Below are 14,663 nucleotides of genomic sequence, written 5' to 3' on the forward strand. Positions count from 1 at the left end.
GTGAGGATGGCATCTCAATCTTTTATTCTCTTAAGCTTTGAAATATGATGTGAATACAAACATGCCCATCTCCAACAAAAAAAGCGATCTGCTAACTGAGCTTTTGGAGGAGTAAAGAGAATTTAAGAGACTTACTGAAATATTACCAAACTCTTCAAATGTCTCATTGTTTCATCTAACAATTAGATTGTTCTTAATCGTTTTACTTGGCCTAGAGCCAGTGGCTGCCCCTTAGCTGATATAATCACAGTGAGAGCCAAGGTGTTAGAATAATGGCTGCAGGCTTTGCACCAGAATTCACCGTTTTTTATAAAAAGAAATAGAACTTCATTACATCAGACCACGTAAGGACATGTATACACACTTATAGCATTTTACTCCCCCCTTTTTAATAAAAAATTATTATTGGAACCCCTAACCCTCTTCAAATACATTGCTACTGCACGTTTACTTATTTGCAGATGGCTCATTTTCCCGAGGTCTGCTGCGTCTCTGGCATATAACCAATCTATGTGAACACTCTACTGAGCACCACCCAGACAGACAAGCATTATTTCATCAACAAACTACAAATTCAGTTATCCCCACAAACAACTGTATGCACAGATACTGTTAATATTACTTTAAATCTGTTTCTTGAAATTTATGCAACCATCTTACCAAGCAAAACACTTTCCATATTGCAAGAATTTAAAACCTTCAAAAGATTTTTTTTCTTTTTTGCACAACTTGCTACTAGGAATTTGTCCTTGAATTTCAATTCCTATAGCTGCCAAACGCCACTGTAACTTTCAACTTTTTGAGGCAAAGGTTGTCTGTGTGCTGTGGGTGTAAGCCTGATCCCAACTAAAGTAGCAGTAAAAGTCTCCACCAAATTCCCCTGAAGATCTGCTGCACTAGCATTGCTAGAAGATAAACCATCTGTAATTTAACATTCTTCAAATTGTGCAGAAACAAACCTCATCCCATGCTCGTTTAAGCCATGTCTCATAGAACCAAATATCCTAAATTGGAAGGGACACATCAGGATCATCAACTCCTGGCCCTGTGCAGGACACCCCAGCTCAGCTACCCCACCTAAATGCTGAGCTAATAATTTGAAACAAGATGAGTGAAATCATGACATATTTAAATACTGATAAAAAGCTGAGATATGAAACCTTCAGGTGAACAGTGGGAGCAGGAAGGCACACAAAGGTGAAAAAGCCTTGGGCACACAGAGACAGCCAAGTGGTTCAGTTCCAGAGAAAGCAGTGCCATGCAGTGACCAGCACATGCTGAGCAGCAGCTCAGCTGGCCTACTCCATTCTTCAGCAATGACACTGGCACAAATATCTTGTCTTCACGTAATCACCTCACGAAAACTAAAATATTGCTATCAAATGATAGAGTGATTTCAATTATAACTAACTCCTGCTGAACTGCCAGGTGCTATTCCATCTGTACAGCATGCTGGAAAATTTCTCCTCAACACCTCCACAGCTACTGACACTGGTGCACAGATCCTGTCTCAAAACTCCTGCGGCTGGAGGTAAGTGAGAAGCCTGGCAGAGTAAGACCAGAGATTTGAGTAACTGCCTCTGATACCACTGTGACTACTGTACACAGATACTGCTGAGATTTTAATCCTCCTTGGCCTGTCTTCATACCCTTTCCATCTTTCAAAATAGCTTTGCCTCTGTTGTTTTGTGAGTGCAACTGAAATTTACCTGGAGAAACTTGTGCTGACAATCAGGAACTGGAATAAAAACTACTGAAGGGAAATGCCAACAAGAGAGCATGTACTGATTAGCTACACATGAAATACTGTCTCCTAACAAAATTTATAAAACAAAAATTTTACTGGGTGACAGCTTTGGAAGAACTACCTTAAAACTTTGTAACCTTTTCCTAATGAGTCTGGACATCACATACTACTTTAAAAACCAAGACCTGCTTTATCGTGCTCTGTATTACAGTTAGAATACCAGTCATCTTCTCAATCATCCTATTATTGCTACCATGGTCCAAACTCTACAGCAAGTTCCAGATACCTCTGCAAAGCCTAAAAGCCCACCAGCTTTGTAAAACCTCTTCACAGATGAACTGCTTTCATTTTTGCGTTTCCCAATGCCTGGTTAGCAGGAGACATAAGGCATTAGAGATGCTTCCCTTCAGAACTCAGCCATTATCCTTGAGTTTAAACTTCATCTCTGTGGGTAGTGAAGAAATCACTATCTGTGACTGTTCTGATGGTGCCAGTGGAACAAGTGGATGGTGCCCAGTGGTTGCTCAAGGGCAGCTTCCACGTTATACAAGTCTCAGCTCTCAATGCTTGACTGACTGGCATCGCCCTCAGAAGTGTCAATAGATGTAAACACTTAGCAAGGAAAAAAACCCTTGCATGAGCTTTTATTTTTGCCATTCCTGTTCTGGAAAGAAAGAGAAACAGTTTCTACAGACAGCAGTTTAGCCCTTACCATCCAATTTACACACTCTACAAACATCCGTGGATGGAAATTCAGACCTGGGCCTCCCCAGACAGATCACTGCACTTGCCATGTGCCTACTGGTAACCACCACCCAGCAAGCAGAAAACAAGACAAGGCAATGCTTGCTTTCCTTAAAAGCTTGTCACTGGTCTGAACTCGGAATAAAAAAAATCACTATGTAACTGTGGGTCATCAACATTCTTATCTGGCACAGGAGAATCTGTACATGTCTGTACTTTTGTAGCCTTAGAATTTGATTTTATAGTTTTATTCAATGTTGTATTTTTCTGTCAATTCTTCTGTTAGAAAATGGAATGAAATCTGGCATATTAAATACTATGTTTAAAAAATATTAACTCCACAATTTTTATGTTAAACTTAGAATTAAGGAAGGGTAAGTGGAAATAATCAGCAAAAGAAGTTGGAAAAAAATAGGTGGCATTCAAAACTACTTTTAAAGAAAAAGCCCAATAATTGTAAAAGCATTTCCTAGGCCATCTGCTCTTTATTTCTTCATGCCCAGAAATAGATTACATATATTGCTGCTGACTAAGTGGAAGTACATAGTACTAAAAAGAGGTAGTGCCAAGCAAGAGGAATTCTAGCTGGCCAATATAAGGGCATTCATTTTTCCACACACAGTCTGCTCCATGTAAAAAGTGAAGCAAGTAAAGTCAGAGTTGAATCCTGTTCAAGGAAAACTATTTCTAGATACTAAATGCATGCACGCATATGCATGGCCTTTCTAGTTAAATATTTATGCAGCCCTGGATGTCCTAAGATCAAGTAATTGCCAGTTAGGAAATAAGCCAAAACAAAGTGTTACTCAACTATCAGTTTTTCTTCAGCTGAGCCATACTATATAAATCTCAGCTTTTCTTCAAATGAAGTTTATGTGGCTATAGGAAATGTTTATCAGTAATTTCACTTGCCAAGGACCCCTCCTCTTTGTATATGGGATACAGAAAAGCTTGCAAACACTTCAAAGACACTGAAAGTATAAGAAGAAAAGGGAATTGTTTGAAGTATTTTGAGTTGCTGTGACAACCAGCATGACGACTTGAAAAAAAAATTATATTCCTTACATACTTATGTTCCTTAAGACTACATCTTGTTTTCTATGAAGTATCACTAGAGAAGCTCTTAGAACAACCTGAAATGATAGCATGTGTAAATGAACCAAAATGAAATACATTGTGTTCTCCATCCATAATTTCTGTAGGCTATAAAAATGCCTTAAAAAATAAAAAAGTCAGCTTCAGTCTTTGAGAACCTAGGGCTCTTACATGTGATGTGGCAGATGGGTAACAGTAGAACACAAATTAGGGAAATAAGTAGTAGTACTGGAGTTTAATTACTCTGTTGAGAAATGCCTCAAAATCCTTGTGATTGAATTAAAAAATCCTTTAAAAAGTTTGATAACATATAAGCATCAAAAATAGTAAAGAAGGATTTTGATAAAGATGAATGGTGGCATTAAATGAACTGAATTCCCAGTGTTTTATTCACTGTTAATAAACAACAAACATTAAAAGTGAAATTTCCCACTAAAGCTCTTTTTTGGAGACATCTACAGACCTATACTGGACAGAGTTTAGATAAAACTGGATACAGTTCTGTACACTGCTGGAAGTTACTTTGAGGGTTCAAACATGACACGGGAGGAGGAGATGCAAAGGAAGCTGTCAAACACTGGGCATGATGTAAGTAATACTCGCTTTTATAGGAAGTGTGAATGAGGCAGAGACATTAAGTGACTCATGCAATTTAGGAGGCTTACACTGAGTCAGTGACAGAACTGAGAACATAATCCAAGATCCCCAATTCCTAAAAATCTACTTTTTGTGACAGCCTCTCTTTCAGTCTGCTCAACCCACCCTACAGAAATCTAGCACCCAAAAGCTTAATCAAACAGAACTGATAAATTTAATCCAATTTAAAAATTAATTTTTCCATTACTTTTTTAGTTCACTTTATAGTAATAAATTTTCTCTTTACCAGTTCCTGGTATTGAACACAGTTAAATCAAACCACAACTTTATGGCATCTAAACAACTCTTCAAGTATCATCAGTACACATATGAAAAGTAGGCTGAAGATCTTATTTTACAAACTATTACCCTCTTCTGATAAACAGTACCTTGGCACTACTTTCAGATGGTAGGGAAAAGACTTAAATCCTACCAGCTCTTTATTTAGCTCAGTAAGTGTAACCCTGAGATTTTGCAATTTTTTCACTGAGCCAACTAAGCTTAGTAGAATTACATTTGAAGATGTATTTAACAAAGAAATGGCCCTTCATCAATGAATTCAGCCCAAAAGGCCAAGATATTGTATTTCAATTAATTCAAAACTTCCTTAAATTAGTGAGTGGCAAACTCACTGGATTTTAGGGAACAGTGAAGAAAAGACAACAGCAAAAGACACTTGGTACCAGGGTTTCAGAACAAGAAAAAAGACAGTATTTACTGTTCCACTGCTGGGTTACTAAGCAGTGAAGTTAGTTCACATTTTTACTTTTTCATTCAGTAACTTTAAGAGGAAGAAATTAAGGAACACTTAAGCAGACCACCAGTATTTTCCTAATGAAAATCAGCTCTCATAGCTCCGTTTGGCAGAGACCAGAGAAAACTAACAGCTTCCAAGTCACGACATGTAATTAATTTTTAAGCCAGAAAAGCAGGGCAGAGTGTGCTCTACTTCAGAAAGTAGAAATTATTATGAATACAATCCTCCTAGCTGTCAGCATAAACCATCAGACAGCGCAACACAACCCACAGGTCAGCCTTCGACCGACTTTTATTTATGACCAGCAGAATTTTGCCAATTTAAATGGAAATTTCAAGGAGTAATTTAAACACAACATCAAATCACTTGAATGCAAGCGAAAAGCATTTATTTATATTGTTGCTCTTTTTTTGGGTCAGACTGGAAAAATTTCCAGGAAACAAAACAACTGTGAATGACGTGTTTTTCCTGAACCCTCCCTTACATTTGGGAGACAGAAAGGGAAAGAACAACATTTATACTTCCTGCACATTATGCTGCTAAGTGGTAGTCAGAGGATAAAAAAAAAGAAATACACACTTGTTGTGTGGCACAGAAGTACATCTCTGAAATTCTCAGCTGATTTTATCAGCACAGTGCAGCAGGTAACAGCAACAGCATTCCAGGTGGGACAAATAAAATACTGATCTGGCATTCTCTCTCGTGAATAAATTTATTTATTTTTTTACTCCACAGAAATGAAGTATGCCAGAAAGACTCTCTTCTCCCAATCTGTCTGAAATCAGACATGTAACTTAAGAGGAAGAAGGAAAAATCTGCTGCTCTATTTTAGAGAGTTATTTTAGCTTGGAAAAAATACCATTCCTTTTAAGACAAATCAGAGCATGTATATAAATTAAGCATTTAGAAAAGCTCATCAGAGAAGGCAACCTATGCTGGCTACATAAGACAATTAAGTCTCTATTTTAGACAGCCAGCAGCTCCAAAAATAAGCTGTCTGTATGTTCTCCTTATTTAATGGCTTCAAGAGTATTTTTATGTACACATGTATTGTGGAAACCACATTCACAATTAAAAATCAAACCATACTGGTATTGCTGGTAAGCTTCTGGGCCCTTGTTTTTCCATAAAAGAGTCCACCAGTTGTATAAACCAAAAGAAGCCTTTACAGAATATTTCTAGGAGTACTTAAAATTTCCAGACAAATCCTTATCTGATTTCTTATTCTGGCTACATGGTACAGATCCACTCCAGAGCACACAGAAGGACTGACACGGTCTGAGATGCTGCTCAAGGACTCTGCAGTCACTGTGAGTACCTGTTAAGACACAGAGCTAATGTGCACCTGCCAAGTGACCATGGGCTGAAACTCCTGGGGGTTTCTCTACTGCTGGTTCTTCAGCTGGGTCTGTCAGCCTTGTGTACACAGCAGATGAAAACTTACTGATTCACCATTACAAAATTTCTTTTAAGAAAAGCAAGCTCATAAGCATGAAGCTCTAAAAACCAACACTCCCATAAATTCAGGGCTTTTTTAGCAGAATGAAACAAACATGTTTTTTCTTCTTCCTGCTCTGACAATTAGGCAGAGAAATATTCTATCATGCTGGATTCTTCCAAATAAACCTAGTTCATCATTATGCCATGATGATATATTACACTGTGTGGACATGATGCCTGAAATTATTTTCTCTTTCTTTCTGCCATAAAGTATCAGGGAAACAACAAAGACTTGTATAGATAGATTCTTAAAGTTTAGGAGAATCCTGTGTACATGCTATTACGGGCTTCAAGTGGAAAAGTATGATCATAAAAGTCACAGCACTTGCAACCAGCTCCCATCAAAAAGTTCAGTTAAAACTGAGAAGATCCACAAAGTGATATTGTAGGTTCCTGATTACATTCAGAAGAGTCAAATTTCTACGGCTTTAACTTCCTTCCTGTTTCCTGAAACCAGAAATCTGTCGTACTAAAGGACTTACTGGCCTTTCAAAAGGCCAAATAAGGTAAAGACTTTCTAACAGTTTTAGTCCTACAGGGCACGAGGTATCATTTTGCATTACTATACAATATACTCTATTACACCAGAAAAAAAAAAATCTTCAATTACGTTAACTTCAAGATACAGCAAAGCTTCAGCAACAGCTCAGAGCTACACCCTGACAGAGGTGTGCTGAATCCAAAATCTTCCCATCACACAGGACAGTGAGAGAGGGACAGCTTGGAGCACACAACAGCCCAGAGTGAGCAGTTACTGTGCATTTGCCCAGGTGCAGGTGGACAGCTGCAACTGCTTGTTCCATCCACTCCATCCTGTAGGAACAGAACGAGGCAGTTTGGGACACCCACCGCCCCACAGCTGCCTGCACTGGGAATTGCTCAGCACAGACCCCAAACATCTCCTGACTACAAGGGAACAGGTCAGCACCTTTATACAGGACTGTCTTCATGGGGGCAGCTCCTTTTCTGCCTTTTCCTTTCTGTATTGTCCCTCACCTGTTACTGCATCATGCATCCTGCTGGGATATATGACAATGGAATTCAAAAATCTGCAGCAGCCTGTGTCATAAACATTCAGGAAGCTGAAAGGCGTCAATTTCCACAGAAATGTCTTGGTTTGCTACATAAAAACTAAATCCACAGCACTTAGAACGTTCTCCCAGCATAACACAGTAGGCTTGTCACAGTGATTCCAGACGCTTGTTTAAAAACTGAGCAACAAAACTGACCAGGGTTTGGTGTGTAGGTTTTTGTTTGGTGAACACATGATAACAGACTAGTCAGAAAACCTTAATTGAGCTCCAACTGGACTAAATTATAATGTCACTAAAAGGCTTTCCAGCAGATGGCAAAGTTTAGATAATGAACAAAAATGAACTGCTCAATTACGCTTAGAACCACACAGCTTGAGAAACATTAAGCACTCAAATCTCTAGGAACATAAAAAGAAATCTCTAGAATTCTTTACATCTCCAGCACATCTCTCAATATTGACCTAAGATCATTGTTTTACTCCAAAACAGATACTGAAGTCAAGACAAAAATCTTTGAGGCTGCATAATAGCTGAGTTCAACTCTCATTTAAGCAGTTCACAATATATTGCTCTCCCTCTAAAGCTGCATTCAAGGCGTAATTTTACCAAAAAAAAAAAAAAGAGGGTATTTTTAATTTATTATGAACTTTGGAAAGACCTCATCTTAAGTACATACAGAAAAACATTTCTAAATATGTCAGCAATGTAGTTATATATAAATACAGAAAGATAATTTAAACATTTACATCTTAAATTCCTGCAGCTTGTAAAAAAGAGTGTCTTTTTAAATTATGCTGCTGAGATTGTAGAACAAAAGAGAACTTCATTTTCTCAACATTTCTTCTACCACCAGAAACACTGTATTTTTATATGAAGATATGATAGTTGAATCTTTATTGCTCAGTTTCAGTACTGTTTGCCACAAACACTGAAACTGTTTTTCCATCAGGACTTCGAAATCACAGTGATGGAAAAATTAAATATATATAATCAGGTTAAATACAAGGAAAGCAAAAGGTATGGTAGATTATGCAGTAAATCAATTCAGAAGGACAAATATTGCAAAATCACAGAATAGCTCTGGAAGAGACCCTAAAGATCATTTCATTCCAACCCCCTACTGTGGGCAGAGACACCTTCCACCAGACCAGGTTGCTCAACCATATTTGCTTACCTGAGGTGTTAAAGTAAATGGTTCATAGAAAAAGATTAAAACAAAAAAATGCTGAAATATGAAGGTATTAGCAAATATAGTCTGAGAAATAAAAAGTGACAAGATCCAGTCTTGAAATTCTTCAGCAAACACAAACTGAGAATAACCCAAGGTCCACACTGCCTTACAGACTGGAATACGATCACTCAAAATACAGAACACAGAATAATATCCTGGCTTGTTTCCCAAGATGTGTTCCATCAGTATCACAACTCAACTTGGATTATGTTCAAACCAACTGGTTTTTAGCTAAACACAATCTCTTACACATCCTGCAAGTACATCTGCAGAGAGAAGCAGATCTGAGTGCTGTCAGTGTAGAGGATGATAAATGAGCTCATAGCATCTTACTAATTCTGTGTTTTTATAAATACAGTACAAGATAGGCACAAGATGAGTCCCTTGTGGCACATCACATGTAACAAGACCTCAGGGAAAGAAATGGTCCCTCCTTACTTCATGAGACTTTTGGTTTCTAGGCACTTGCTCCTGCTATTATGATTACTATTCTAGAATGCAGCCATCAGAACTGCTGCATCAACAGAATTTAATTCCTATTTAGGGCAACAAAAAAGGCCTTTTTCTGTTCATTTTGTACATGCACAGGTTTTTATTTCATACATAAATCTCATGAGCAGATCAAGCTATGAATAGAGTATGTTTTAGATACAGAAACACATTCCATGTATCTGGAAGCTTTGCATCCTGCATTTCCTTCCCTCTACCTTCCACACACAAAGAAGTTGTCTGTAAGCCATCTTCTTATTCTCCTTTTAGCAACTCTGCCACTTCTCTCTCGCTCATGAGAGCGGGTCACGATTTCATCCTTTTATTCTTTCCAGATTCCTGTCACAATTCTGTCTACTTGGGGTGGCACATTCTGTACCACCTGCAACCTACTCAGCTTACAGAACTGCCTGAATGGGGCACTCACAAACCCCTCTTATCTAAGGTCAAGATGCCCAAGCAACAGAAAGCTTGCAAGCTCAGCTAAACAGTACATTCAGCTCCAAGTCTGCCAGCTGTCACTCTGTATATGTTTTTCACTCTAAACCAGGTTTTGAGTAGCAAATAAAAACAGCTGAAGTGGAATGAAAAAGAAGTTCTGAAATAAAGGCAAAAGGTCCAGGTTAGGCTACATCTGTCCGTATCCTCAGAAACTTAACTCAAGTATTCAAGGAATGCATTTAGATCACATTTTCTGACAGAAACTACAGGCCAAATTCTTCTGCCTTTGAAGGTAGTAGAGTCTGGCCATTCACTGCAGTAAAGCCTAAACCAGGAATGGATTGTTCTGTCCATGTGTCTATTCAGCTTTTAACTACCATGAACATCTTGCATTGCCACACGTGTTTAACTACGGGACTTGTACCAAGACCAGCTGAAGCCCAACTACTCAATGTTAAATAATGTTAAATGAGGATACAGTGGGGACACACAAAATATTGGTTTAGTCATAATCATTAGAGATGCAATTCAACACATCTATCTAAAGGGGCTAATATTTAAATGGAAATAGATTATCACCTTTATAAAAAGTGACTCATGAAATGTTTCACCTCCTGAATGTCAGGAATGCTTTAGTCAAGCACAGACTTGTGAAATCATATGTAACAGCTCTCGGAAATACACATTTCTGGGGGAAAAAAAAAGAACATGCATTGTAGACTTCCAGAAACCTGAAGAGGGTTTTCTGAGCAACAAACCAGAAAGTCACCCTTTCAGTGACTGAAAAAGCTGAGCACACAAAGAGGGGTGGCTCTGGCAAACGAGGCTGCATGCGGTGCAGAGACCTCCACAGACAAAGCACAGCTGCTGCTCTTTGCAATGAGGGATTAGCAGTCTAGGTCAAAGGAAAAAAGCCTCTCTGTAGCTAAGTGAGCAAACTGCAGAATGCATCCTCAGCACAGATGAGAAAGGGCCAGCTAACCAGCTTGCAAATCGTGCAGAAGTTTCTGGAACAGAAACAAAACCAGCATCAATTTCTTGACAGAGCATGTAAAATATTTCTGGTGAAAAGCAGTGATGCCCTGCTGTAGAACCAAGGTTACAATGACCTCTCAATTACTTGAAAATTACATTTCTCCTTTTTCTTCTTTGTGTTCACTTATATAACAAGCATTTTTTCTTCATGGCCAAACGAACACATTACATGTGGGGCTTTAACAACAATACCTGGAAGTAGCTGGCCTAGAGATAACATAAGCAGCTCTTTTAACTCTAATTCAGTAAGAACTGAAGCTGTGAAATGCATATACATATGCACACAGAACATTTTTTTTCATCCAGACATATCTCTTTCAACATTTGTACAATTGAGTCATATTATAATTTGGCTTTACATTGATGCTTCAGTTAAATGGGATATAAGCCAATATTTGAAGAAAATACTTGCTTAACCTTTTATTACATACTAAATGTATTTTTGTTCTACATTATTCACTTTAGCAACATTAAATGAAAGAAATTAAGAGTCTCTTGAAGTAAGAAATACCATGTGAATGTACCAGTGTGAATGTATTTCTAATCTGACCTTTATTCATCAATAAAGCACTGAGAATGTTACTCACAATTAGGTTGGTATCTAAAGCAGCAAATTATTTGCATGTTGCAAGAAGTTTGACACCTATTTCAGTTTGTGATATTACAGAAGTCATAAAATTACTTGAAAGTACTAGAAAGCTGTGCTGTTCAAAAAAAATCCCAGGAGCTTTTCTTCTTTTCCCCTGTAAAACCAGAACTAAGGGAATTCCAATGAAACACAGTAAAATACAGTAAAAATAAAAAGTCACCTTTCCTTGCTGGTAAAAGTTTGCAATACCTGATTTCATATACAGACTTAAACCACAACTGTTAGTAACTGCCAGGATCACAAAGGGCTCTTTCATTGAAGCTGGGGTTGCAGCTTCTGACAGATGAGAAGTTCCCAGGAGCTGTACCCAGGCTCAGCAGAGCACTTCTTAACATCTGTACCAGTTCCCCAAGTTCTCGTGGGAGTTATTTATATACTGTACTTCTCCAACCTGAGAGACTGCTTGCCTGACAACTGACCCTTTAATACAAGTAATCTGCACTAAGAAATAAAGATTATACCATTGCACTGGAACAGGGAACCTAAATTTAAGCATGTGAGCTGACACTTTGTAGCCTACGTATTATATTTACGACACAGGCACATGTCACCATTCCCCCACAGAAAATATCCTTGCTTGAAAAACTGAGTGTTACCAGTCCTAAAGAAATGTGTACTGATGGCCAAAAAAAGCCCTTCTCCACCATGATCAAAAGCTATTCTCCACATGTAAATTACAACTATATCTAGAAAAGTTTAATTAAAGTCTTGAAAACTGAAAAGTAGGAATCTTTGAGATTAGAAATATTTTGGTTATACAACAAATATTCCTAGGTAATGGTTTATTTACATACTTTCACAGCATTTGATGCTTTGTGAACTGCATCAATACACAGTTATTTACAGAGCTAAAAAAATAATCAAAGTACATTCAGTTTGTTTCTAAAAAAAAGGCTATCACAAGTATACACTCATTTAGAGTGTATATAGCACCCCAACACAGTTGAAAATGGCAGAATCTGAAAAGTGCATCTGCAAGTCAAAGAAAAGAGACAAACCTGGAGTGCTTCTGTTCCTAATATTTATATTTATATATAATATATGTTAATTAAATTAAAGAAAAACCTGTTTTTTTTCAGGTAAGTACATATACCCCCTACAATGAACTGGAGATGAACTGGAGTAAAACTCCAGCCACTTGTTAACTCTGAAGTTCAAGAAATCTTTCAAGACTTTCCTGCGTGTTGTTGCTCCCTCCCCACTCTGAGGTCACTTGCTCACAAATACACACATGATACAAGCTGAAATAATGCAGAGTGATTGGGCCTCTAAGACTTTAGGAACTACCTCAGAAATGTGTTTAACTTCAGATGTCTTCAGACATTCTTCAGCATTTATATGGCTGCCTGTCTTCCAGCAGTGGATAGGCTATTTCTTCTTCTTCCAAGAGCTTTTCCACCATCTTAACTGCACAGCTCTTGTAAAGGACATAACTTCTTTCTTCCTGGTGTCAACAGGAACAAATTTTAGAAACAGGTATCTGTCAGTACTGTTTAAAAATTCCAGAAAACACTGCTACAGTTTATAAGAGCATTCTAACTCTCATTACTCTGATCTATAGAAAATGGTAAAAAACAATTTCAAAAGCTTCAACACCTTTGTGTCAAAGTGAACAGGGATAACAAGGGCTTTTGGAGCCCAGTTCCCCACACCCAGTTTGTGCTATTTCTTCTTTATAGTCTTAAAAGGAAGCATCAGAAAACACCTAAATGGAGGAGGTGCTGACAGACTGAAAACTTTAATAGAGACTCCTTTCCCACAGTGCCTCCCACACAAAGCTGCAGAGTTTAAAGATTTTAACAGCTTGTAAGCATGAGACAATTCTTTTTCCTGTGACCTTGCCTAATCTCTGCTAACTGGTATTGAAACATCAGATTTCAGTAAAAACCAGTTCCTTGAGCCAAAGTGTACTTCTACTGGGCAAGCTATGTAATACACTACAGCTGTACCTCAATTCCCAGAGTCTTCCTTAGGATGTCTCATATTTAGTCCAAATTTAGCACTGGCCATTCTGTGCAGTGGGATGTTTCCCTACCCTCACAAGAAAGTTGTGGAAAACATCCCTTGCTCTATATTAAAAATTAACACCTGCTAAGCTGACAACAGCCAGAGAGAAAAACTCACCCACAAGCAGGTAACTTCTATGTTAACTTTTTCCATTCTGTCCTGTTTCCAAATAGACAAATCCTTTCTTTACAACATTAGTGCTCTGAGATGCACTCCACCTATGCCTCTGTGTGCTGTGAGCAGTCCTATCTCGTATTCTGCAGCACTGGCCCACAGCTCAGCACACCTTTGTAGCCCTTCAGAAATCAGTAAGTCACCAAGAGTCTCAAAAGAAAGCAAATGTCATTACAAAAGGTTTTTAGGCAATGTTTTGATGATGTTCCCCTAAAAAGATATAAAGAGATTAAAAAGTTGACTAAAACCCATGAAAGTACCAACAACTACCTGTACTAGTAAAGGAAAAGTAAGTTATGGCAATATACAGCTTTGCTAGGAAAGCCAGGGTGGCCAGTCCCCCTACCTCCACCGTCCCTCCCAAACATTTCTGTCGAGTAATATCCAAAGACAAATAAATATCTGACTTAGAACCAAACTAGTGTTTCAACTCAACAAGAACTCTGTCTTTGAACTTACAGGGCATGCATCATTTTGTTCACATAACAGGAGACTGTGTGGGAAGAACATGAAATGCAAGATCATCATGGGAAAGACTGGATTCACAAATGACATGGCTCCTCCCTGAAACCTATCTGGGAAGTCTGAGTAACTGCTGGATAGTGCCAGTTTAATCAAATTCCAGCAACATCTGATTTATTCCAAATACCACAAGTTACATTAACTAATGAAAGTTATCTTGCTTGAGCTTCTAAGCATACATTTTATAAAAGCACATTTTTGAAACTCCCAATTTTTAATGCATGTCTTTTAAATAAGATGATGAAGTAAGTATTTCAAATATGGCCATTTCCTCAGTTACACCAAATTCTACTGCTGAGACCTTAAACTCACGACAGTAAGTTTAAGTCTCAGTAAAATGCCCTCTAAACGTCATTGAGCCATTTTATACACATGCAGCAATTTTGTAATAATTTTTAATTATAAAATTTATTTTTCCTTGATTTTCAGAGACCTTTGTAAACAGACAGCTCCACGAGTAAGTTCACTCTACAAAACACAGTAATGCATTCTCCTGTGCCAAAGCATTCATATTCTATAATTCAGTTTTCCCAGCAAAACAGTAAAATGGTTATCAATATTTGATAACTCTGGTTCTATTGAAAAAGCTTTGGGAGAGCATC

The 14,663-nt window shown here is 37.9% G+C and overlaps 1 protein-coding gene across 3 annotated transcripts in view; it reads right to left on the reverse strand.

The window, feature by feature from the left end:
• Positions 1 to 14,663, reverse strand: part of AMMECR1 (AMMECR nuclear protein 1) — a 97,864-nt gene that overhangs the window by 17,637 nt on the left and 65,564 nt on the right. The window lies entirely within an intron of this gene.

The sequence above is a fragment of the Motacilla alba genome, chromosome 4A, assembly GCF_015832195.1.
Source record: "Motacilla alba alba isolate MOTALB_02 chromosome 4A, Motacilla_alba_V1.0_pri, whole genome shotgun sequence".
NCBI lineage: Eukaryota > Metazoa > Chordata > Aves > Passeriformes > Motacillidae > Motacilla > Motacilla alba.